Source organism: Pteropus alecto, unplaced genomic scaffold (assembly GCF_000325575.1).
Source record: "Pteropus alecto unplaced genomic scaffold, ASM32557v1 scaffold8, whole genome shotgun sequence".
NCBI classification, from domain to species: Eukaryota; Metazoa; Chordata; class Mammalia; order Chiroptera; family Pteropodidae; genus Pteropus; species Pteropus alecto.
In genome coordinates this window covers 20,030,771-20,057,157 of record NW_006494609.1, presented here as the reverse complement: position 1 = coordinate 20,057,157, position 26,387 = coordinate 20,030,771, and positions in this window count along the sequence as shown.

The window sequence follows — 26,387 nt, the reverse complement described above, 5'->3', positions numbered from 1 at the left end:
CCTGTCATGCTGGGCAAAGAAAATGTGAATCATCACCTGGAGAAGTCTAGGGGCCAGAACTGAAAATGCCGAATATCACTTCCATCTGTATTCCATGGACTCATTCGAGACTCGAGGAGAGATGGGGGATGTTGTGTCCCTGTGTCCTTGGAGAAAAATGAAATCACCTGAAGAGTACCTGGCAGTGTTTCTGCCACACCTACTGATCAGTCATCCTTCATCAAATTCTATGTTCTTTACATGCTATTGTCTGCTTCAGCACTCATCATGGTGGCCCAATAAACTGTTTATCATTTATCGAACAATGTTATTTATTGACATCTATGTCATTTAAATTTCCGTAGCAGATAGTACACTTTCATATCTGATAGAGAAAATTTATCCATTTAAAAAATTAAATTTATATTGTCATTTACTCATTCATGTGAAAATTTAAATCAAATTTTTTTTTTTATATATCCTAAAGAACACTACTGGGCTTTTGATTGGATTACATTAAAATATAAATTTATAGATTAAGTGGGAGATAATTAACATTTTAAATATTGAATCTTCCATGTTCAATATTATGATTTTGCTGATGGCTACCTAATTTTATACATTTTTAAAAAACTTACCAAATTACACTCTTAAATGGTGAATTTTAATAAAGCCGAAAGAGCTGGTGGAGTTGAACACTCAGTTCATTTATTTTCAACCTTTCTTGTTTTTTTAATAAATGCTTTTCACTTCCTCCTGAACATCACTTTAGCTGAGTTCCTCAAGATTTGATTTAATGAAAATATGCAAATATACCAATAGTAGGTGATAGCATAATAAACTTCTGATGCCCCCATCATCCAAATTCAACAATTACCAGGATTTTATCACATTTACCTCACCTAGTTCGTTTTCTTTTTCTTGACCGGATTAATTTAAAGCAAACGCCAGACATATTATTTCACTCCTGTATGATTCAGTAGGCATTTCTTTAAAATACATATCATTTTTACGTAACTACAATGCCGTTCTGACATGTAATAACTGTAAGCATCGTTGAATTAAATACAAAATTAAATCTTAATCTCTCTTTTTAAATACATAAGTGCAGCCTACTTTTATTTACTGTGCTTAATATGTATTTGGATATGTGGAGGTCATATTATTTTACTTTTTTTCTTATTATTATGCTCTTAGTTTTTTTCTCCCCGTTTTGTCTCAGAAAGACGTTATCCTCATCCTTTGGTACAGAAGTCATAGATTTATTTTGTACGTTTTGTATAGGCACTCTTATATCTTAACACCCACATGTCACTTTTCTTTCCGGAAAATAACAAAAACAAAAACAAACTTAATATTGCCTTTGCCTGCACTTGACTCTCTTTTGCCTTGTCTTCACCCCTCTCTGTCTCCATGTTGTTTCCTCCTGAAATTTAGCTTCGGCTTCTTGTTAGACATTTAAAATTCCATTTAATAATCATTCTTAGTACCACTGCTCCAGGAGCATCAGAAGCTCCCTCAGCGGACCTACCCCAAACCAACTCGGAGGATGACCAGATGTCCCCATCTCTGTTGACCATGCAGACTGGTTCCCACGGTCGCTGCGGCCTGTGCCTCTAGCTCTCCCACGCCAGCGGCAAGGCAAGCATCAGTCGTGTTTGACCCCCAAACTATGATCCCAGGTGTAAATTACATGGTTTAATTAAATATTACACCAATCAGCTAAACTCGATGCAAAAGGAGAGGGAGTTGTTTCCATGAAAACCACTCCGAATGCTTCGAAGGATTTGAAAAAGCTGAGTAACTAATGTAAAACTGCTCATTAAACGCAGGTAAGACAAACATAAAAGAAGGAAAACATTGGCAAAATCTTAGAACGGGCCCACACTCAGAGTTCCTGTCAAATGAATTACACTAATTAAAAGAAATTAAAGTGAAAAAGAAAAATGCTGGCAACGTAAAGTAGGTGATTTGGGTAAGAAACAACGAGGCATGCACAAATTAAGAAGCCTCGATCCTACCCCCCAAAATGAATAAATGAATCTATTTTAGGCAAAAATCCTAAGTAAAAATCAATTTATTTTGAAAGAAAATAAGTTGTTGTGGTATTGATACATCACTGTTATTCCTTTTTTCTCTTATCAGTCTCAAATTTGTAGCTACGAGAGCTTCTGCTGAATTATCTTTTTCTTACTATTTATTTATTGATTACAGATGTCTTTGCGATTTTTTAAAAATTTTTTTGACTGTATTTCTATTTCACTTCATGTTTTTTTTAAAAAATTAGGTGTATTTTTCTTTCTTTTTTGGGATCACATTCTGGGGGTGGTAAATTCACTGACTTTGAATGTCAGATAAATATTTTTATATCACCTTTGACATGGCTAAATGTGGAATTCTGGTTTCAAAGTATTTTCTCTTAATATTTTGTAAATAATAGTCTCATAACTTCTGGCATCCTTTGCTGTAAATGGAAAACCTGATGCCAATTTGATTATCGTAACTTTTTAGGTGATTTGTCTTTCTTAACCTTGCTGCCTTTGTGGTTTATCTGTCTCCATCACACCCTTAAACTTACCTACGTGTTTTTACGTGACTTTTTCAAATCTCTCTTGTCACTTAGCAACACTTTGCAATCTGGTGGTCGATATTGGTTTTGAGTTTTCGTTTTGTGTTTTAATTTTGTGAGATCTCATTCACCATCATTCAAAATATTGAATTTGTCATTGTCTTTATCCTCTCTCTCTGCCCACAGTTTCTGTCAGATGAGATTTGGTGTTTTTCTGCCTAAGCTACAGACCTCTGATTTTTTTTTTTTGTATTTTCCGTTTCTTTACCCAATTCTTTCTCATTCTGTGTGCTTCCCTCGACTTAGCCTCACTGAAACTACAAGTTGACCCTTGAATGATATGGGAGCTAGGGGACCTGACCCCCTGCACAGTTGAAAATCTGGGTATAAGTTTTGACTCCCCCCAAAACTTAACTGGCCTACTACAGACCAGAAGCCTTACTGATGACACACAGTTGATTAGCATATACTTTGTATGTTACATATATTATATACTGTATTCTTACAATGAAGTTAGAGAAGAGAAAATTTCATTAAGAAAATTATAGGGGAGAGAAAATACATTTACAGTATTTGTTGAAAAAAAGATCCACCTATGAGTGAGCCTGTGCCGTTCCAAGCCATGATGTTCAAGTATCAAGCATCACGTTTACTCTATAGCTAAGCATCTGTTTACCTCATCTGCAGAGGACGTTGTTGCACTAATTATCTGTCCACTTTCAAGAACTCTAATGGATCCTTCTCTGTAAGTGCATGCTCTTGCTTTCACGACTTCACCTTCCTGACTCATGATTGTCGAACGCCGCCCCCTCCTTTTCTTTCTGTGAGAATGTGTTTACTAAATATGTTTGTCTTATATGGCTTTGATCATCCAAGGTGACCTTTTTGCTTTTAGTTGTGAAATCACAATGCGTTTACGTCATGGAAATAAACAAGGTCCAGTGTTTATTGAGTGCTTATTACGTGACACTCAAGATAGGGTGGCCAGCAGTCCTGGTTTGCTGTCTTAAGGTTTTCCCAAGATGTGGGGTTTTCAGTGCTAAAACCAGAAAAAAATCCCAATCAAATCAGGACAAGTTTTTCACCCTATGGCCACCCTGGCAGATGAGTCATGTGAGGCTGTGTAGACTGAGCACCCAATGAAGAGAGAAAAACAAACAAACAAACAAACAAAACAAGCAAATAAATGATATAAGTAATGCCAGGGGATGAAATCTGATAGTAGGCAAGTAAAACAATATGATTTAATAGATGACTCTTATAGGTAGGTCGATCCAGAAAGATTTACATAGGCAGACAATATTTTTTACTGAGAACTTTATGATAAAAAAAATAAATAAAAATAGGCAAAGATGTGAATATCTAAAATACAATCCTCCAGCAGAGGAAATAGTAATTACAAAAATTTGGGGTCTGGCATGGGTGTGACCGAGGGGGGGGGAGAGGAGAGAGAGAGAGAGAGAGAGAGAGAGAAATCCAGGGTGGTTAGAGGACCGTGAAGGGGCATTCACAAAGAAAGGCGGTGGCCATTTCTGTCACAGCCACGTAGAGCGTGGTAAGGAATTCCAGCATGCACTCATCACAAAAGCGAGCTTCTAGAGGCTTCAAGTAGGGCAGTGATCGCTGTGATTGATGCCTTTAAAAAGGTCCCTCTGGGTGCCGGATGGAGAAAAGATGGCAGGGGGGAATAAGTGGAAACAGGAAGACCAGCTAGAAGCTGATTGCTGTAGTCCCGGCAGAAGTACCTGTGGCCGGGACGAGATTGATAACAGCAGTAATGGAGAGAGAAGGACAGACTGGAAATACAATTTGAAGGTAGAATTGACAATGTTTTCTGATGTTTTGGAGAGTTAGAAAATAGAAGGGATGAAAACAGACTCCCAAATCTTTGGCTTGAGCCACTGAATGGATGCTAATGATCAAGGAAGACTGATCGAGGAAGACTGGGGAAGGGGCAGACGGAAATGAGGACAGGACCTTATGAGTCCTGCTTTGGCTGGTTTATGCTTGAGATGTGTCTTAGGTGTCAAATTACAGACATCAGGTTGGTAGTTGCATGTATGAGTTTGGTGCACTTAATGATGTGGGCAGACTTGAAATATAAATTTGGGAATCATTAACAAATAGATGGCCAGGAGTCTGGATAGGGTTACCAAGTGAGGCAGTGAAGTTTCAGAAGCTGAGGACGCAGTTCAGGGGCGTTCCAACACTTAAAGTTCTGCCGGAGGACCAGCGAGTGCTGAGCTCAGCCCAATACTCAAATATCCCAATGGGATCCAGTCCAGACACAGATGAAAAGGGGGCCCCCTTTGTGGCTTTTGTTTTTCAAGAACAACGTTTATCATAGCCCCATACTGCTATCCCCCGCAAATGGTGCGATTCGAGGACTGAGTCCTTGGAGGGAGAAAGCAAAGTGGCCCTTGGCAATGACAAATAGCTCTTCACAGACATTCCACATGATCAAGAAGAACTTTTGTCCTCGGGTTCTCTCAGGAGACACAGATCTCTTCCTTCTTTGTGTCCAGATACCCTGCCTGTTCTCCACCCCTCACATCCTGCCGAGCTCTTCCCACCCCCAATTCAGGCCCCACACCTCTGCGCTCCACTCATGACAATAAACCTTAGTCTGCTAGTTTAAGTGTAAAGCTCAGACCCCACAAAAATTGCCATTTAGTTTTTTAGCATTCACAATGATAATTCTTGAAAGGAAGCTCAGAGTCTTCATCCTCTGCTGGCGAATGCCTCGTTTCCTTTTTCTACTCTGCTCGATTATGGAGAAGACTTCCTTCTTTATCACGGCATTCAGACCTAGGACTTTGTACTAAGTTAGGTCAAAGGAGACAAGGAAATCATTTAGCTGAATTTCATTCAGGCTGTGTTTAGCCTGGTCAAACATTGTTCTGCTTCGGTTCAAACTAACTCTACAGGGATGAGATTCACACGTAGGGCAAAGCCATAGGCGCTTATAAACTAGTCTCTCAGCGTTCTCCCTTCCTGTGTGCACTATCCTTGAGAAACTCACATTTGTTCAAACGATTCTACGTTCCCGAAACCTATGTATCTTTTCCCATCACCTGCAAAGACTAAAATTTCTAAGCTGTCCACATATGGATATAATACACTTTTAGACTCAGAGGAGTCTAGATAAAAAGGAATAACACTGTGCACATGCAGATGTGTGCATGTTTTCTCAAAATTTACAGAATTTAAAACAACCTGGTTTATTTTATTGCCACACTCCTATCATATGTAGAAAAGTACTTCAGTATTATAAGAAAAAAAAAAAAGGCCGTGTCCTATTTTCTTTAGCTTCTCCCAAACTGGTCGGAATTCGTCCCTGAAGGCTTTGATGTCGCAAGACTCAGCAGGAGCCTGTGTTTGGATGCCCAGGTTTACCAGGCTGCAGGACCAGTGCCTTCGCCTTTTGTACAAGGCCGATCCCAACAAATAACGAGAAGTCTGAGTCCAGTGTCCCCCAGAGCAGAGTGGAAGCGCCCCCAGGCTCCAAGTGCCATCCCATTTCTGGGAGCAGCCATGGAGGTCTTTTCACGCACAAAGCTGACCGTCTGAGCCTCTCCTTAGCATTCTCTAATGGCCCCCGACTGCCCTGCGCACAAATAGCTTACAAGCACCGAGCTCCCTCCCAGCTCTGGTCCTTGCCCGCCTGCCCTCAGCACCCCTCAAGCCCACGCTCCATGCTCCAAACTCACCCTCCTTCCCCAGGTCCCAATGTACCCCTGGCCCACTCTCCCCTCTTGTTCTGGACGAGGCCATTTCCCTCCACCGGGGGTCTTTTCCCCCTCCCTTTGCCCTTAACTCCTCCCCATCCTTACCTTTCCTCAGGAAGCCTTCCCTGACATCCTCACTCCCTGAAATAGGTTCAAGGTCACCTCCTCTTTTCTCCTCAGGCTCCTATCACTCACCCCAGACACTCTCGGCTCATAGCATTTATTCTATTTTACCAAACTACTGATTCAACTGTGCTCTTCCTAGCAGTCTGCCATTTCCTGGGGAAATGATTTTCAGAGTGGGGTCCCCTCACCAGCAGCATCAGCATCGTCGAGGAACTTCCTAGGAAAGTTAATGATCGGCTCACACCCCGTACCTACTGAAGGAGAATCTCAAGGGTGGGGACCAGCCATCAGCTTTAACAAACCTTCCAGGTGATTCTGATGGATACACTGTCCTAAGGGACAAATACCATTTATCTTACTCGTCTGGAACTATCCAAACCTATAGGTATGGATAATAAGTATTTATGGAATTAACACAGCCATTTTTACCAGAGAGTAGACTGATTGACATAGTATCAGAGTTTTGCCTATAATACCTAGTTAACCCTCGCAAAAACCTTCAGCAGGCAATATTATTATTTCAGTATTACAGATGAGAAAAGAAGGCTCAGGCAGACTTGCCTAAGGTTTTCTACCTTGCCTTACGAGCAGACACTAACGAGCAATGTTTTCACGCGTGTGGGGCATCAAACTCGATCAGGCTGAGCCCACAGCTGCCTTCCGTTTCCACCCCATGCTGTCCTCCCTCAGACACTTTTATTCGGTGGTTTTCCACCTTGGACGCACATTATAATCCCCCAGAGAGCTCTACAAACAAAGTAACTAATAAACAAACAAAATGACAAAGGAAATAAGGTCTGGACCCGATGACCAAGTTTCTCATCAGATTGGTCTAGGGTGGGGTCCTAGCAACAGTGATTTTAAACAATTATATTCTGCTGTGCAGCCAGAGTTGAAAAAATACGGCTTGGGTGGAGCCACCCTGCCCTGGCCTGGTCAAGAGGGTCAGGGTGAAGTTCCCCACTGTGGGCCCCAGTCATGTCCACAGTGAATTCTGACCACCACCCACCTTCCCGTCCTGACCTGTGGCTTCTCACTGTTCCGCCTCAGCCCGGGGTTGGTTCCACTTTGCTGGTGTCTGAAATTCATCTTGCCCCTCGACTGACAATTCTTCTCCGGCATCCTTCTCTGCCAACACTTAGAATTTCCTCTGGGTGAGACTGGTTTGACATCTAACTTCACACATCATGACTGCGGGTAAGGGGCACACTCCCCTCCCCCAGTCCTGGGTCCCATCTCCATGTTCTGATTAGGCTTCTGCTGGGGGAGGGGAAAGCGGGCGGAGGTAAACTCTAAAGTGCTCGCAAATATTCAGTATCATTCATGCAACCGGCACGGTCATAAGTACAAAGCTAGAGCTCATGAACGGGGGGGCATCGTCAGGCTCGAAACACAAACTTCAATATGTGATGGAGCCTGGACCTCGACGCAAGTGTGTCGGTCAACGTGACTCTTACAAATTACTTTTCTATTTAAGTGCCTACTTTTTAAAGATGCCACCTGTTACTTCATGGGTGATGCTCAACTCTATTCCCGTTTCTTTTTTGCTTCATCCAGATATTGTTTACTAAGATGTTTCCTCACGATCCTACCTCACCATCCTATCCCCGAAGTCGGCAAGCCGTGAGGAGCCCAGCCAGCAGAGGACCGCTCAATCGGTGACTGAGCATGGAGGAATGTTTGGGGGACACTCGAGTTAGAATGGCTTGCTTGTTTTTCTAGGCTGAATGAGCCCCTAGCTATTAACCTGTAGCTCTGGAAAGATTTCTCTTTATATCAATTGGTTTGTCTGTTCTCTCTTTGGACAAAAAGTGAATGTAAATCTGCTGGCTTTTGAGGCGAGGCATTCTCTGTCCCTGGGCACAAAATCAAGGATGTACAATGACTATGACTCAAAAAGCTCCGTTGATGAAATTGATGCATAATAGCTACATCCCTATTTATACTGGACACACACGATTCAGCCTTATGTCCAAGAAGTTTAAAAACCAAAAGCAATTAAAAAGATCTCCGTTCTCTACTCAATTTTCTCACAATCTATTAAAAGAGATTTGCTTAGAGTCCACAGAGCCGTTTACCAGCCTCCGTCTCCAATCCCCCCTTCTTCCTTGCCTTTCGAAGTGTGAGTCATCTCAAACACCTCTTCATGCAGTGAACTAAGAGAAACATCTTGTCTTCCATCCCCTATCCACATGACTCTTTTTCTGCCTTTCCTTCTCTCCCAGATCTCTCAGCCCTCACACTGCAGATCCACTAGTCCTTAGTCCCAGCTGGAAAGACTCTTCCTGTAGGGAGGAGAAAATCGGGAGGCTAGTGATTGGATTCTGTGTGTGCGCGTGTCATTAGGAAGGGGCGATATCTGCAAACAGTACCCTGTTAATAACACGTGTCCTATAAAATGATAATATGAGACACTACTTAACATTTACTGGAGTCAGGATAGCAGGCACTTTATCATTTCCATTAAGTGTTCCAGGCTCGTTTTACAATGTAGGAAACTACACCTTGTCCAGGTTAATTGATTTGCCCAAAGCCGCACTGCTGGGCCTTCAGGTCGGTGACCGTTGGTATGCTTAGCTGATCTGCTAGCCTTTCAGTGGAGCACCACTGGCCCTAAATATTGTTTTCTTTTCCTCTTTTTTTTTTTTTTTTTAAAGCCTTGCAAACTGAGTCTGGTTCAGTTCCTCAATTAGAAAGCAATGGGACGAAATGAGATCCCAAGTTTGTTTCCAATGAATTGTTTTATCCACATTTTGCAAATATTGACTGAATGATTTCTACAAAGCAGACAGTAACCTTGCATATGAGCTGGAAGTTGACACTGGCAAGAAGCTGGTACAGCAAAAGGATGCTGGGATTAGAAGGGGGACAGCTCTGGGTTCCTCTCCATCCCCCCATCACTTCGCGATGTTGTATACCCCCTCACCTTTCTGAGGGACGAGCTCCACCTTCATAAACACCTCGTGGTCAGGTGTACTATAAAAACGTCTACAGAAAATACACAGAAGGGTTTTGCCAAAGCCCAGGTCACATTCTGGGATTCCCACAGTGGGACTGGGTGATAGTGAACTGTGTGGCCCCAAATTAATCTGAGTCACAAACATCATCCTGAAATCGTGTTCCAGGAATAACAACAACAACAACAACAACAACAACAACAACAACAACAAATTGTGCTCTGGCGAGAGCTGGAAACCAGCCCCTGGTGCTTCTGCGGCATCGTAAGTGCCCTCCTATTCTCTCGCCCCAGTGATCTGCTGTTTCTGAACTGAGCAACGACTTGTCTAAGGCCAAGGGAGAAGTTGCAGCAGAACTGGACCAACAGTCCGATTTGTCTCCTGCTTGGAGCCTCGGCGCCGAATACGCAGCCTCACTCCCCTGCTGGCACTTCTTACCTCAGCGCATGAGTGACAGTCTCACAGAGCATTAGACGGGCAACGGCCACTGCTAGAGACACAAAACCCACGTGGAGACGGCCGGCCAGCTCCGCGAACCCTCTCACACAGGATCCAGACAAAGATCAAGACCTGACTCTCGTGAGACCAACTGGGGCACGCACACACCTGTTAACCTAAAAATGAAAGGCCTGTCAAAGTGAGAGGCAACAATCATTTATTTGAGATCAAAAAGAGTAGCCATTAGAAAAGCACCGATTCAGACAGAAGCCCAAATAATTTCCCCATTAGGAGACAAAGGCGATCAGTATTTACGAGAAAGCCAAGGGGAACAATGACGTCAGTGAAGAATGCGTTTCTTCCGGTGCAGATAAGCTAACGTAGTGATGCTAATTCTAATTTTTTAAAAAAACATTTCAGCTCGGTAGCGTCAGTCTGCCCTCATAACGTCTGCTTTCGTGTTGTCCTTGCCAACAGTTCATCGGAGCACGATGTTGCTTTAGGTCCAGGGCAGAGGCGATTTCCCCCTATTTCCACCTTCCAAAGGTTTGAGGAATAAGCCATGTAAGGCAATCCCTCTGGGATGGCAGCTCCGGCTCCTTTCTAAAGTGGCTCCTTTTATATTATTTTTTTATACACCCTGGCTCCATCTAGAACGTTTCTAGTATTCCGTGGTTTCTCACCTGGAGGTGAGTCCCAAGCAAATGTGCAGACCAAAGACCAAAATGAACATGCAAAGAGAGGGATCACGTGACCTAAAAGCTGATCATGTGCCTAAGAAAGAGGTAGAGAAAACGGGCCCTCTGTAGAGTTTCCTTGGCTCACGACGATTTCAAGTTCAGGTGCAAATATATCAACTTAATAATGTTCAGGGTCTAGTTAAGAAAACAGAGCCCATTTTAGGTATCTCAGAAAGACGAGATTTAATACAGGAATTAGTAACACAGGTGGCAGTACCCACAGCAGGGGCTGCCCAGAGTGGGAGACTCTTGGATGGAAGGCCATGCACTGGAACCGGGGCCAACGAGAGACCTTGCAATTGCTGGAGATGCTCAGAGAAGAATTGGAGGGATGTACCCTTCATTTCTCTCTCTTTTCATCCTCTGATCTTCCAACAACGACTCCCAGTAGATCAAGTGGCCGAGAAGCTAGGGGGAAAGTGAATCAGGAAAACGGGGCCGTCAGAACTGGGGAGGGGCGGTCTGAGGTTACACAGGAGGTGGCCACTCCTGGCCAGGAGTTTGTCTGTGAATCTAAGCATCTAACATACCCCAGTGGAGCCCAGGCGTCTGAGAGAACGTGGCTTCTCTTCTGTTAGTTTTCTCCAGGCCCAGAAGAGGGAAGTGGTCCTGGTAGGAATCTCGTGTATTGTGGCCAGTTCCCTCCCATGTGATTAAATTAAATAGTCTGTCAAAACTAGAGCCAACATGCCTTTTAATTTTTATCTAAGTGGAGAGAGTGTGGATGTAAACGAGCCCCACTATGTGCAGGGTGAGCCTGGGAGAGGCGCTGTGCTAAACACACCTTACTGATTTCTCATTAGTCAGCTCAACCGTCCTAGAAAGTCAGTCTTGACACTTCCGTTTTACGAACCAACAAGTCAGACGAAGCTGTGGGAAGACCGTGAGCTTATGCCAGGTCGCGCAGCTTCTCCAGGGAAGAGCCAGTGAGGGCCGGAGCCCACTCGTTAACCCTCAGCCCATGTTTCTTTTAAGAACCCGCATCAACCAAGACATGCGACAGAAATACAGGAGCGGCCGAGAGCCCCCGAGTGCTGCTTGTTTCCTGAGCGCCCTGGTTTTCTGTTTTACCATGAACGGAACTAAGAAAGGAAAGAGGACAAAAATAAAAGGAGGGAAAACAACAGCAACCAGGCTGTGGATTTTGACTCAGGATGAAAGCTAATTTCAGCACAGCGTGCAAGTGAGAATTGTCTCGCGTTCTGACCTGAGGCTTGGTACCTAGAATTAACGGTCCGATCGCTGCCAAGGGCCAGTTCTCTGCCCATTACCTCCTGGGAGTCGCGTGTGTCCCTTTCTCTTCCTCGGGAACCCGGAACTTCTCATAGAACATCCCTGAACCACTGGCCTATTGTGGAGAACAAAACAGGCTCAGTGTCAATGGTGAATGTCAATGGTGAATGCAATGTCAAAGGCGTAATTACTGAAACCAAATGGAAACAAAAAAATAACGATTCATGCGAGGCACCCAAGTCACTCAGGATTCTTTCTCAAAGTATTTGAATAGCTCCCACTGCAACTAGGGCAGCAAAAGCTTCTTTCCAAATTATCCTCAGCAGGGAGCCTGGCCCCAGGGAGGGAGGCCTTGAGGTTGAAGCTCATGGCCTCACCTCTGCCTCTGATCTTGCCTGGAGGGGGCCAGAGAAAGGGCTTATTCATCTTTTGTTCCTACTTCATTTTCAAAATATATTCTTACAGCAGGGAGGACTCTTTCAAAAGTAGGACTGAGTGGCTCTTTGAGAGGCAGGCGGTGGCAGATGGGTACGTGTGAAAAAGTGATCTATCTGGGATCTCGCGTCATGCAGCGCACACAAAACACGGCTGGGATCTCGGCTTTCGAGAAGAGAACTCTCACTTTACAGCCAGGAACTGTGTGTGACTAGCATTTGGCTTTGGAACTCGATGGATGGGGTGTCCAAGAAGTGGGGGGGTTGATCATCCTTTGCAGGATGCCCGCCCCCCACACGCTAACTCATTTACGTTATCCTGAAAAATATAGACGGCAGAAAGCTGTGTTCCTATTCATCATACATTTTTAATGCACACGACAGCATTGGATCCAAAATGTGGGGGGGAGGGCAGTGGTCCTTTTCTTCCCCAAATGGTATCTGTGGTGGATATCTGGCTCAGATGCCCTACTACAAAAAAAACAGATACGGAGACAAACAAACAAAAGCAAGGGGAACTTGATTTAAAGATATGCAGATTTTAAAATGTTAAAACAATACATTAAAAAATACGGTATTCCGGCTCAGGGGAAGGAGATGGAAGGAGACGTGCTTTCTCGTCAAAAGGCCGTGAGCTCACAGCAGGAACCCTGGGGGAGGACCCAGAGTTTCATCGGTGCACAGAGATGCTCCGAGCGGCCCCCCAGAGCCCTGCCCACGGGGCCTTTGCCTTCCTCCAGCTCCCAACATGGCCCCTCGCCCCCGAATTCCTGGGCATGAAGAGAAGGAAGAAGCGCCATTCAGAGAAGGTGGTGCTTACGCTGAGTCTCAACGAAGGGACTGAAGTTTGCCAAGAAGGAAGAGATGAAAGCACTCCAAGGTGGGAGCTGGGTCAGGAGGTGTGGGACCCGGTGTGAGCTGCCCGGACGATGCCACAGACCAGCTGGCTTATACACAGCAGGGATTCATGGATCACAGTTCTGAAGGCTGGAAGTCCAAGATCGGGGCGCCGTCCGGGGTGGGCGAGGGTGGAGGCCTCTTCCAGGGTGCAGACGGGCCCCTTCTCCTGCACCGTCACTGAGGAGAAAACTCTGGGAACCCTTTTGTAAGGACGAGACGCCCATTCGTGAACCTCCCAAGGCACCTACAAAGGCCCCACCTCCTCACGCCATCTTTGGGAGGTAGAGTTTCAACATGAGGATTCTGAAGAGACGCATCGGTACCTGACAGCATGGAAACAGACGGTGAGCCTCCGTCGGGGACAGTAGGATTCATGGCAGGAGGGGGATAAGGTGGAGCCTCATGGACCAGGTCATCCTCATCGCCCTCAGTCTCCACGTGCTGTGTCTCTGCATCTTATATCAGAGGCGGGTCTGTTCCATAACCGACTCTCCGATACGTGAGTCAAGTCTGTCTTGAGTTTCCTTGTGATCGGACCCCACACGCAAGGCAAACGGTAAGGAGCATGCGCCCCCATCTTCGCCGTTTCTGGACGAGTCACTGTTTTAAAACGGAAGCAACCATGTTTTTCTGTAAGCTATTCAGATCCTTCTACTTTCGTATTTTAAACAGGCGCATTCCATACTCTCAGAATCTTGCATTAGGACACATGCAATCTTTGATTTTTACATGACAAAATTACGTTCATTAGTTTTAACACGTCCTTTAGGACATTCTAATACCCCAATAATTGTTTACTCAATTGTAGGACTCAGTCTGGCAAGTTTTCCTTTTTTAAATTTAGATAAAACCAATCATTTCTTACCCTTGCAACAAGATTGTTGGCGAATAATACTTTTCCCTTTACACACCTGAAAAATAGATGGTGGATCAAAAATCAGTCCAAGTTCATGGTGAAAAACAGCTAAAAGAGGATCTGACCCGGGGCCCGGCGTGCCCCTTTGTCCCGACGCCCTCCCAGGGTTTGAGAACTAAAAGAAAAGCGAAATGACCTGGTTCAGGAATTAATAAGCAAAAAGATCTTTTCCAGCATATGCCTGGAAGGTTTGATTCAGGCCATTTCCTTGCCTATGTACCTGGCCTCTGAAACCACGAAGAAAAAGAAATAAAACTCTAATCTGAGCTTCCTCACCCACCCGACTCTGCTTGGGAAGATGAACCAGGAGCCTGGTGAGGCTTTCGGAAAACAGCTGCTCCCAGCGTGATCTCTTAAGGGTTAATTCGTGTGGGAATGCGAGAGAGCGGATGGCCACAGAAATCAAACCCTCCCAGACCAAGACGATGACGAGTTCCTGAAGCGTGAGTCATCCAGGAAAAATTAATAATGAAAATGGCTAATTTATAACTGGGCACATACAAGAAAGGGGTGTGTGCGTGTGGAAGGAATGGATAATGTTAATTTTTCTCATTAACAATAAAGCTGACTCGAGTGATTAATCTGCCACACAAATGAGCCTTTCCAAAGTATCCAAAAAGTCGTCAGGCTGGACACTGGAGCACAGGCCCTGCAGGCCGACTCTTCTTGATCACAAGCCAGGACTTGTCTTCCGGCGGGCACTTCGCCGTCCGCCAGGCTCTCCCTGCCACCCAGAAGGCCCGGGCCCACCCTGCCCCTAGCTCGCTGAGTGCCAGCCCCCGGGCGAGTGGTCCCTGCCCCCTTGACTCTGCACTTCCTCCTCTCTGCATTTTTCTCTTCTCCTTCCTATCCTTCTGCCCTCTTTCTCCTCCTTCTCCTTCCCCCTCCTCCTCTGGCTTTGTGTTCTCTTTCCGCCTTTCCATCTTCTCCAAACCCTGTCTCTCGCTCCCTCATTTGTCTCTCTTCCCACTGCTTCTCCTCTTCCTCTCTCTTCCTCTCCCTGCCGCCTCCCTCTCCTGCGCTTTCTCCTTCCTACAGCAGCCTCTGTTGGCGCCCTTCGCATACAATCAAGCCTCAGCACATGACAGGTGCAAGGACCTTTGCAGAAAGCTTCTCAAACCTTAACGCGTACACGGATTCCCCGGGGATGTCGTGAAGAGACAGACTCTGCTCCAGCTGGTCTGGCGGGACCGGAAGTCTGCAGTTCCCATAGCCACTAGCTCCCAGTTGTCTGATGCTGCCCGTCCAGGGTACCACACCCTCCGAGTACCCAGGCTTTGGAGCATCGCTGTGTCAGGTGCTCCACAGGACAGAGCGAGAGACCAGGCCCTGAGAGGGGAGAGACTCACCTGGGGCCTGACACTCGGTGACATGATGGCAGGATGCTGGAGCTTGCTTGTTCTCAGGGTCTGCTGTCTTCGAAGTCGACAGCTCTTTGGCGTACTTTAGTTTTAACGTCTACACCTTAGGGTGGAGAAAACCCTATTTTCCAATTTGAAGGAAGAGTTATAGTTAAAAAGAATAGACGCCTCGGACTCAGTTCTGGGTTCAAATCTCAGCTCTGACATACAACGTCTCTTTGAAATTGAATAAGCCATCGAACCTCTTTGGGCTTCAGTCTTCATATGTAGAAAATGATTAATATTTGCCTCTCAGAGTAGTTGTGAGAATAAATCTGAAAGTGACATGCATAAAGTACCCGGCTCGGAGCTGGCACTCCATCCCAGGCTTCAGATGACGATTCCCATCTTTAATGTGGGCACCTGTCTTCCTTATGGAAATGCATCGTACACACTTCCACTTCTGGGGGCAGCACATGCCCCACTGTGAGTTCAGCCCTTCGTGAGTCATCGATAGACGAGAGAGCGGAAGGGATCTTCCCAAACTTGTCCCTGGTATTTGTGATATGTCAGACTAGTATTTAAGTTTCTGACTTCCCAGCAGGAGATCTTCCAGCTATGGCCCACTGACTTCCAACTCCAAGTTAGCTTCCAACCATCATTTCTCATGGTCACCTTTTCTCAGGGTGAAATAAAACACCCACATCTTCACTGCAACAACTCATCCACATCCTGGGCTATGTACCATTATCCAGCTGAACCAGTCTACGGAATTCAAGTCCAAAGATAACGTCACATGGGAATTAAAAGACTTGGTGCTTTGCATCCTTTACCTAAGCAGAAATGACCAATCCTTGGGAAAGAATCTCTTGGTCTGCACAGTGTCTGGCAGAGAGGGATGCTTAATTCACACGGACGCGCCTCCTCTGGGCCCTGTACCCCCGTCTACCTCTCAGGCCAGCCCTCTCTCGCGCAGTCCTGGCTCTCATGTCAGCCTGGCATATTTTCTGAGCTTAGTAAGACCAGGGTTGGACATATGATCCTGGTCTGAATCACACCAACAAGCTCATGACCAAATTGTTTTGGTGGGTTGTTTTCTGTTTTGTTTTGTTGGGTTTTTTTTTCCTCTGTGGTTTCATCTGTATGACATCCACCATAAAGCTGAATATGTTTACATTCTGATTTCAGAAGGCAGGGAAGGTAAGATGCTCACTTAAATTTAATTACAGGCCACAGAGCATGATTAAAACGCATGATTTTAGAAAATATGTCGTGTGTGGTTTTTCTTTATTTTCTAAAGAAAAATCAACAATGTGATTTCGCTGCCCTTCTTTCCGCGAGTCTCTTCTTTCCACTTGGATTTATTTTTCTTTCCTCTTCTCTTTTTCTTAATTCTTTTCTGCCTTTCTTATTTTCTAAAAGGCTCTGGATGGCTGCCACTTATTATTATAAGCTGAATGCTTTGGCTTGGAGCCAAGATGCTGATAGTTAAGCATGAAGCCAAAATGAATGGTTTCTCTCCCGTTTCCCTTCACACACTGCCCCCCGTCGAAGCTTAGGGGAGGGAAGATGAGCATGTCTGCTGTCCAGATTTTGCAAATATTCTCTGATTGTTAGAAGAGCAGGGTCGCGTTGGGGATCTAAAAGGAAAAATGATTGTACGAGGTGATCGTGGAGGGTGTTTCGTGTCCTTTCTTGGATTTTTAGTTATTTTGGTATCGGTTTAATTACCGTAATCACTGCCTGACAGAGGTGTAAGGCAGATGCGGGGTGCCGTGGTTTCGATGCGGAAAATCCCACCTTAAGACCAACCAACTTTAAGGAAATGGAGATTGAAATATCAAGAAAAAAAAAATCACCGATCCCTTTCGCTCCTGGAAACTTTTCAGCCCTTACGTCCAAAGAAAGGTGCCTTCGGGATAAAAGTCCCGAGGAGGCGATGCGAATTTCCCGTTGCCGCTGAAACAAGTTACTACAAACTTGATGCTCAAAACGACACACATTTTTATCCTCTGGTTCTGGAGGTCAGAATCCCTGAGATCAAGGAGTCGGCTCTGAGCTCCTTTTGGGACTTCTGAGGGAGAACATGTCCCTTGCCCCTTCCAGCGGCTGCAGGTCACCCACATTTGCTGGCGTGTGGCCCGTCCAGCAGGGCCGTCACTCTGGCCTGCTCCAACGTCACATCCCCTCTCCCTCTGCGTCACCTTCTCTGATCGTCCTGCCTCCCTTCTGAGAACCCGTCACTACATCAGACACACTGGGATAAACCAGGATCATCTTCCCATCTCAAGATCTTTAATCATATCTGCAAAGTCTTCTTGGCCATGTGAAGTTTCACATTCACACATCCCCAGGATTAAGGTGTGGGCGTCTTTGAGGAGGTGCCATCATATTCTGTCTACCAGGAGGGGATTTGCTGATTTTCACTTACTGACCCCATGGTCACTCATGTAAAGCCCAGAAATGTGGGACTCCAGATGGCTACGGTCCTGGAGAAGCCACTTACCCCTATAATTTAGCTGGAGGGCATCCCTGGGGACATTCAGGGTTTGGTTCTCCAGCTCCATGCTCTAATCTTGAAGCACAGACCTAAGCTTTGCCCATGGAAAAGAAGGCACAGCATGTCCGGACTTAGGGGGCACTGACCTCACCTATCCCCATTTAGGCACAGCCAGCTGCACAGGTCCTGGGGGTAGCATGCCTCAGGCTTCCTTGGCTTCTCCCGAAGGTCACTACTCTCTCCCCTGTTCTGCCTCTCCAGTCTCAGCTACCGGTCAGCAGGGTGGGTAGACTAAGTAGCCACCTTCCAAAAACAGTGATTTGGAATGACCTCAGGCCCAAACTAAACGCCTGGGACTAATTCCAGACCACACCTGGGCACGTTGAAATGCACTCATCCCCACAGCATACCCACCTGGACGGAAGAGAGTGATGAAGAGATTGTCCTCCCGCTCAGCTCTTCTCGCTTTCTTCTGCCCCTTGCTCTTGTGTTATCAGCTGACACAGAGACGGGATCCTGAAACTCAGGTGCTTTCAGTAGATCATTTCACAAAATCTTAAAATGCAATTGTATAAAACCAAACAGACAAATCTAGAACATCATATATGCGGGATGCTCTTTTCATATTTTGACCCTGCTCAAAACACATGACATGCAGAACCTCATCATCCTGGATTTTGAACCAACTTTTTTTTTTTTTGTAAAATGAGCAAATTAATAGCGTAGTAATTTAAAAAAAGATAATTAAACCGGGGTTTAAAAAAAAGCATGAAGTCTTGCAGGAGACAGGGGAGAGATCTCTGATGCCGAGAAAAAGAGCTTACATAGAAGTGTGTTTATTTCATATATAAACTCAATATCATACCTTTGCAATAACCTTTGCTCGACGCAGATATTAAAACTTCATGGTTTGAACATGTTTTTGTACAACTGAATAAACAAAAGAATATTATTTATAATATTCCCTAGAGGAAAGGCTTAATATCTCTTCATTATTAGAAATGTGTGACTTAAATTATTTTTTCAGGTCTCCAAGAGAAAAAGATTGCTGGTCTTTCTGACATTCATGGATGTTAGACTATGACACGGAAGCTATCGTTGACTCACAGAAAGAAAACAATCTTCTCTTCTGCAAATTTGCTTTGGTGGTAAAGGCAAAATTTGAGATCGTTTTGTGACATGCTCTTCGTCTCCATTTTTGTTCACTGTGTCTTCCAAGTGAGCAGAAGAGAATCTGAGACTCTCCTTAAAGACAGCAAAGGAGGTGCTTTGCCCAGCGCTGCAGCCAAGCTTGGGAACAAGGGCTACCAAGGTCAGACAGTGGAGAGTGACTACAGAAAAAAGACAGAAAGGAGACGGTGCGGGCCCGGGCTGGGAACAAGCAGGCAGCGACAAGGCGCTTCCTCGGTACCCGCTGCCTTCCACGTGTCCTTCCTGTGCCAGTGACTGCTTCTCCGTTGTCCTGTGTACTAGCGTGTCCTTCACAAACCACGACTGCTTTGCGGGCTGGGTCTCTCGACCACCTTCAGTTCCCTCCAATATGGCAGATACCAGTTAGGTTCCAAAGAGCTGGAGCATGAACGAATGATGAAAATGCCTTGGTAGACATTTCTGTTACTTATTTTTTTATAGTATCCTGGCTAAAACAGACAATACATATTAGCTACTAATATACATCCCTCATCTGCACAAAGTTTACTTCCCTGTGCGGTTTAGATGGTGCGTTGCTGATGATGTAGGGTTTATGAGGAATACGAAGTCGAACTCAGGACACTTTCAATAAGATATACCGAACAGACTATTTGGATGTTAATTTAACTCACTCTTCTCCAGCTCTTAAAGAAAGAACTGGCAGCTAAGATTAAAGCTTCCTAATTTGTCAATTGCTCACGATTGATCCAAAATGATTTAATTTAATCAATCATAAAGGCATGTATTTATCCCTAGCATGCACAATCTATACTTAAGATATTCCCAACCCCTAAATGGAGAGACACATTCCGGTTTATTTTTGTTTTAAGGAGGCCTGAGAGGATACGTTTCATGCTCCCGTTGGATTTGAATCTGCTCTTTATTCACATTCAGAGCTTCTGCCTGTCTTTGCGCACGCACAAAAGCTTGCTCGTGTAACTCTCACCTCGAATCCATTAACTGAGGTTGGGGTCCTCACTCCTATTCTTGATCCCACCTTTTTTTCAGTTTCCTCTGTTGTTATTTTCTTTTCTGACAGAGGTCCATAATTTATCAGCCTACAACCTCATTCTGTGAACAAACGAGAAACGTGAAATAAAGACATCTGAGTTCCAAACGCAACTTGGCCTCACCAGTCTGACCTTCGAACCTGGCATTGCCCTTTGCAGAAATGAGGAGGTCAGATTAGATCACATCCAGGGTCCAATTCTACTCCTCTCTCATCATCTTTCTACCTGGATAAACCCCACAAAAAAAGAGCTTGCTTGTTTCACAAGTTTTCTATCCAAACTTTTCAACAATCGAATCTCTCCTGTCACTTTTTTGGAAAAAATAAACCATCTTTCTTGGCAATCAAGAAAAGTATCTCAAAGACATCCCCAATTATTTCTTTGCCCTCCTGTTGGGATGACAACTGTTGGGAAAGAAAACGGAATATTGCATGGATCATAGCAGATCTGAATTTGCCATTCTCTCTTTACAACTCTGAGCAGATTGTATGACCTTTACAATTTAACTTTTCTCCTCTCATATTGTAGAAATAGTGCTCGCCCTGGCCTACTTCAGAGTCATTTTCGGAAGATCTAAGAGGAGGATGTGTGTAAACAGAGTTTGCTACCCAAAGGCCCATAAGGAGCCATATCTGTCTCTGGTCTGTATCTCTAGGATCCATCCAGTGTTTGGTTACCAGTAGGACCATCGGAAGCTGCAAATTCAATCGCGTCATTTCCTGTATCCCCATCACTTTCAGGGTGTAATTGCTTCTATTTCATTTCCAGCTTCACCTGCCACCATCTCCTCTATCCAATGAGAAGCCTGTTAAATATTTCTGTTCCTTCTAGAGATGTAGTTTACAAGAAGACCTGCCCTTCCTCTATTTTTTTTTAATTTAAATAACAATAACAACAGCAAAAACAGTAAGTCATTTGAATTCTCTTGGTCTCCTCTACTCATCTTATTTCCTTTCTTCCCAGAAGTAGACGCTCCTTTCAACTTGGCAATTATCAGTCCCTTGAGTATTTTAAATAAATGTCTAAATATGCACGTTGCTATAAAACATATTGTGTTGTTAAGCATGTTTTAAAGTGTGTGTGTGTGTGTGTGTGTGTGTATTTATATACTATCATACTGTGTGCATATTTTTGCAACTTGCTTTTTTAAATTGAATAGAAAGCCAGAATCTCTTTACTAAGGACAAAAAGACCAAAAGGTCTGAAAAGGAAAAAAAAAATTATAATGTATTGGGCAGCAAAATCTAACCTAAACTGAACCCATTCGGTTATAAAACACGACCAGAATTGACTCAAGGCTATTCGTGGCTTTGATTTATTCCACTTTAGTCAATCATCATATTTTTTTCTGTAGAAATATTAATATGTTTGGTTCTGAAGTGCTGGCCCAGATTCTGCCAGGGGATGTCCCAAAATGTAGGTATATGCCTCTCTGAAGTGAAAAATTATCTATATCTATATCTATATGCATATGTACCCCAAAGGTTTAGGGAAAGGAATTTGAACTGGGATATTTTTGAGTTCAATCCACGTTAATTTGCAAAGCTCTAGTGCATTAAATTTAACAGCTTTACAGCTTGATAATATTACAATGTATGCCATGGCTCAATTTACTCATTCAGTCTCTGGTTGATGGACATTTGGGGTCTTTCCAATTTTTCAGTTTCAGACAGGGCTGTGATATGATTCTGGTACATGAATTCTCATGCAATAAATAGAAATTTTCTAAAAGTGAGAGTGTTGCAGTGGGTACTCGTTTTTCTAGTTTTACTAGCTATTGCCAACTCTCTCTCTAAAATGGCTATTCCAACATAGACATGAACTGTCAGGGCGTGCAAGAGCCCTTTGCTCCACATCCTGGCAAATATTTGGGATCTGGAGTCTAGAAAACGGTCAGCATTTGTATATTCTGCACGTATGCTCAAAATGATCACTTGATCACTAATCTTGAAGCTATAGGTTTCTGTATGTTTCATGATATCACACTCAGTAATTATGTTCTTAAAATGTTCTAGATTTACTTTTTTATTTTGTTCCTGAGACATCATTTACTGAAAGAGGTGCATTATTTCTCCCTCTATGATGTTAGATTCTTCAGCTCTTTATTGCGATTCCATTTCTTTTATATAATTCGAGGATATATAGTTGGATATATGAAAATTCTGTACTGCAATACCTTCCTGATGCATTTGAGTTTTATATAATATGTTTGGGCTTCGATATTTTTGATATTAAAATAGCTACATCAGCTTCTTAGTTTTTGTCTTATATCTATTTTCTCAAACTTTATATTTCCAAGTTTGATAAGTGATTACGTTTCTCATCTAATCTAACAATTTATCTTTTTATTCGGCAAGTGAAGTCCATTGACATTTATTATGAGTACAGATGCATTTGGATTTCTTTATATTTTTTTTATTTTATGTATTTTACTTTATATTTCTGTCTTTCTATTGAATTGATGAAGTATCTTCTATTATTTTTACCCCCGATGAACTATAACTTTACCATTCTATTACCACTATGTTATCTTTCACATTTGATACACACACACACACACACACATATATATATATAGATATAAAATTTCTCACTTCTGGAATGAGAACAAGGCCTTCATTTTAAATATTATTGTTCACAATTTTAATATCACAGTGTTTCTGAATATGTGAGTGTTTCTTTCTGCATACATCGTTTAGTTATTTTTTTCAGCAAGGTTATGTTTCTGATAAATTCTTATTTGTCTTAAAATGTCTTTATTTTTATTTTACCTTCATGTTTGCATGAAAGTTTAGCCATTTATAAAACTCTTGGTGGGCTCAGAAGGTGTCACCACCTGTTTCTGATCTGACCCAGCTGACTGCTGTTACTGTAAATTACACAGGTCCCTTAACTTCTGTCCTCCAGTTCACAAACTCTTGATCTGATTTGAATCTACTACTTAACTTATTCCTAGAGTTTTTGATCTTACAATTCTAATTTTTACTTTTAGAACTTATATTTAATTCCTTGTTCAATTTTCTATTCTTTTTCAGAATATCTAGTTCTTTTTGGTCTTTGAATCTTATTTTTTATCAGTTAAATACTTTTTTTGGTCTTCATTAGATTGCTTTTTTACCTCATTTCTTTTATATTTTGTCTGTCCTGTAACAAAGAGGCCACTTCCCAGTAATAACAAAATAATTATTCATTTGTTTGATCTCACATTACACATACACAACACTCTCAGAATAACATTACTGCCAACAAGATAGTCAATAATCAGCTTAAGATTGTACTTACAGCCATATTTAACCTTTTGCCCTCCTAACTTTATTTTAAAGTCGTTATGTGTATTACATCTATATACTTGGCCTAACATCCAGACGATAATACAATTTTGAGGTTCAACTAGTACATGGACCCAAATATTTCCCATTTCTTCAGTCCCAGGTTTCCCTCCAATATCAATCGTGTTCTGTTGTCTCCAGCGGTCCCCAAACTTTTTGGCACTGGAGACTGGTGTTCCTACGAGAATCTAATGCCCGATGACAGAGGTGGAGCTGAGGCGGTGATGCTAGCGCTGGGGAGCGGCTGCAGATACAGAGGAAGCTTTGCTCACTTGCCTGCCGCTCATCTCCTGCTATGTGGTCCAGTTCCCAACAGGCCACGGACAGGTACCGATCCATGCCCTGGAGTTTGGGGACCCCTGGTCTAAACCATTCCCTTTAACAATTCTTTAGAAACATATTTGCTGCTGACAGTTTTTCTTAGTTTACCTTTATATGAGAGTATCTCTATTTTGTCTTTATCGCTGGTGGGGATTTTTGTTAAATATGAAATTCTAGGCACATAGTTCTTTTCTTTAAAGAATTTAAAAGTGTTGTTCTACTGTTTTCTGGTCTCAACATAATTATTGAGTGTAATGTAATAAAATATATAGAATCCTATACCCTCAAAATCAGAGATTAAATACTGTTCCATGACTTCTGATGGAGAATTTATAGTCATTTTGAATTGTTTTACTTTTACGTGTAAGTTTCCCTTCTCTGGCTGCTTTAAAGATTTATTTCTTTAATTCATATTCAGTTTCCAGCATTTTATAGTAGTGAGTTTTAGGCTTATGCAAGTTCATACATAGAAAATGGGAGGCCCATTTTCAGACTTCTCTTTAGAGGACCCTCCATACTGGCTTCCAGAGGCCACTGTGCCCAGTCCCTCTGGCCAGAAAGACAGGATTCTCTGCAGACTCCAGTCCTCCCATGTCGTTGGCTAACCATGTGACTGGGGCCGCCTTTAATGCAAAGTGGTGAGGGGGAAAAAAAGAAATAAGCGTTCGCTCAGAACAACATGGGCCCCGTTTCTTGGCACCCCCTTCACAGAGAGGAGGGTCTGTGATGTTTATAATGCTGCCCTCAGAACATGACTGAGAGAAACAAAGCATTTTTTAAAAGAGGACAGGGCGTTATAATTTTTTTTTTTTAATTTGTCAATTACAGTTGACATTCAACTCTATTTTGTATCAGTTTCAGGTGTACGGCGTCGTGGTCAGACATTTATGTAATTGATGAAGTGAGCCCCTTGATAAGTCTAGTACCCGCCTGACACCATACATGGTTATTACAACATTATTGACTATATTCCCTGTGCCGTGCTTTACATCCCCGTGACTATTGTATAACTACCAATTTGTACTTCTTAATGCCTTCGGTGTCGTTGTGGGAAATAGCATCTCATATCCCATCATTTAAAGAAGAAAGAGGAGAAAAGCACAAAGTGTTTTGGAAAGACTATATATATGTAGTTAAAAAAAAGGGGTACGGGGGAAGTCTCCTATACTCTGTGACATGTGGAGGTTCCACTTTCTTTGTCCTCTGGCTAGAAATAGAGGGTTTTTCTCCAGGAATTTTCTTTCGATGCCCACTGTACATTTGGGAATTGACTCATCCTTGAATTAGAGCTGGAAGGTAAAGAAGGGGAAAAAAAAAAAACATGGAAGTATCATTCCTTTAATCGAAACGTACTGACACGCTCGCTTCAGTGTACCACCTCGCTCTTATCATTAACTTTCAGAATCCTTACGTAGTTTTAGTTTGTATTCTGTTCAAAGATTTTACTTGTCATCAGACTGTAGTTGATTTACTCTGTCTTGGTCAACAATGAAAAATTTTTTCTAAAAAAAATTACGTTTATTTAATTAATGTTTAGGGATTGCTTTGGAAAGTTTTTATTTAATTTGCTTTTGAATATATAAAATACTTATATGGGTTCAAAGTAAACCATTACAAAACAGTGATGTTATGGGCTGAACTGTGTCCCCTCAGAATTCATATGTTATTTTATGTTATATGAGGTACTTACTCCAGGTAGCTCATGACGTCACTGTTTCTGGAGATGGGACCTTTAAAAAGGTGAGTCAGTTAAAATGAGGTCATGAGGCTGGGCCCTATGCTAATCTGACTAGTGTCATTAAGAGAGAACAGGGCATACAGAGAGACATTGGGGGTGTGCATACGCAGAGAAAGATCACGTGAAGAGGCAGCAAGAAGGTGGCCATGCACAAGGACAGAGGCCGGCATCTTGACCTTGGACTTCCAACCTGAGCTACTTGGTTACGACGGCCCCAGCAAACTGACACAGATGACTGCATGACATTCCTCCCTCTGTCCCCTACCCATTCCCCATTAGCTCAGCACTAACGATTTATTTTTCTACGCACCATAATCTTTTACAAGAGTCGTCTCTTCTTTATTGGCAACAACATCTTAAGTTTGCTAATTTTGTGTCTATTTTTATAGATAAAGAAACTACGACAGCTGGTGAGCAGGATAGCTGGCCTCTAACACGTGGCTACGCAACTCAAATGCCTCCTGCCACATCGCCCTGCTAAATGCAACTGGCATGCAAACACAGGAAGGTCAGTGCTAAATGCCCAGGCATGAGATTCCCTAGGTTCTCATTTAAGCGTAGCTCAAAAGCTGAAAAGTAACACACACAAAAAATGTCATTTTAATTCTCCAATCTTTGTTCCGCCCCAAACTATTGATCATGCAGTCAGGGCGGTGCTGATCCCATCCTGAAAAATTTTGACAAACTCCAAGCACCATTCATAAGGCTGAAGGGTTCTCAGTGGGACCTTGTTACTATGAGCGTTCATACAAAGCTGTTCCGTACAATACAATACGGCTTGATTTTGTATGGCACCCCATTCACGTAGGGACCCCGATGGAAGCTCACGCATCCTGTTTTTAATCATATTTGAGTGATTTAATTTCAAACACACAACCACTTTTGCCTAATGCGACCTGCATTTGAAGAAAGGTTCCTGCGTGACAGCTGAGTGAGAG